At 32.7% G+C, this 982-nt stretch overlaps 1 pseudogene; it reads left to right on the plus strand.

Moving 5' to 3' along the window:
• The window catches only part of LOC106470436, a 70,017-nt pseudogene that overhangs the window by 38,071 nt on the left and 30,964 nt on the right, over positions 1 to 982 (plus strand).

The raw sequence follows: 982 nt of genomic DNA on the forward strand, positions 1-982 counted from the left end.
GCCGAGGCTGCATTTTTTGTTCAACTTTCGGCATGGCCTAGCTAACTAATGAATGAATATTTGCTCTAAAATTCTTATCAGTGCTATATGTGTAGCTACCAGTTTAGCCACCAATTTTGATTTTATATTTTTAAGTCACACACTAAATTCTTTTTTGGATGCACCTTTTATTCACACCTAAGGTGTTTTTGATTAGATATCATGTCTTTTTGTCACTACACACCAACAAACCACACAAATGTTGTTCCTTTATCTTAATAAAAGAAGCAACTTGAATAATACTGTGAAATATAAATTTTTATTGTGGTCATTTTAGAGTACGTGAAAGGGATGACAGTAGTTATGCTCTCTGTCTCAGTCACCTTGGAAAAATTAAACATTACAAGATTGATGTGTTGCCCTCAGGAGAATTTGCAATACAGGATGGGCAGAGGTTTCCCAGCATCATGGCAGTAAGAGTTGAATTACACTTTGCCTTAATATTTTTTCTTTTTCTCAGATTAAATTTGACAAAATATAGTCTCTAACACTATATTTTGTTTCTCAGCTTGTCCTTAAAATTGTAACTCTGTAGGTTCTATACTAGAATCTAGTTGTAAATGTAATAATATAACAATAACTTAGTGATCTCAACTTTTTGGTTGTGTAATTCCTGGAGATTAATTAATTTTTTAGACAAGGTAACTTTTTTCTTTAGATGGACTACTAGACTGTGGGCTGTTCTTAGAACCTTGCTTGACATTTTAAGGAGAAAATATGGTAAAATGAAAAGGCCCTAAGTTTTAACTAAATAAGAATAGTAATATTGACCTTATTTTCAAATTTATGTTTTATTAAATGTAAAAATTATATTTTTCTTTTTCCTAGCTTGTCAGTCACTATTCCCTTTTGAGTGATGGCTTGTGGTGTACCTTAACTGAACCTTGTCCTCAACCACAGAGATGTGTCTGCGACATAAATGAAACGCAGCTGAGGTCAAGTC

This window comes from Limulus polyphemus, unplaced genomic scaffold (assembly GCF_000517525.1).
Source record: "Limulus polyphemus unplaced genomic scaffold, Limulus_polyphemus-2.1.2 Scaffold4002, whole genome shotgun sequence".
Lineage (NCBI taxonomy): Eukaryota > Metazoa > Arthropoda > Merostomata > Xiphosura > Limulidae > Limulus > Limulus polyphemus.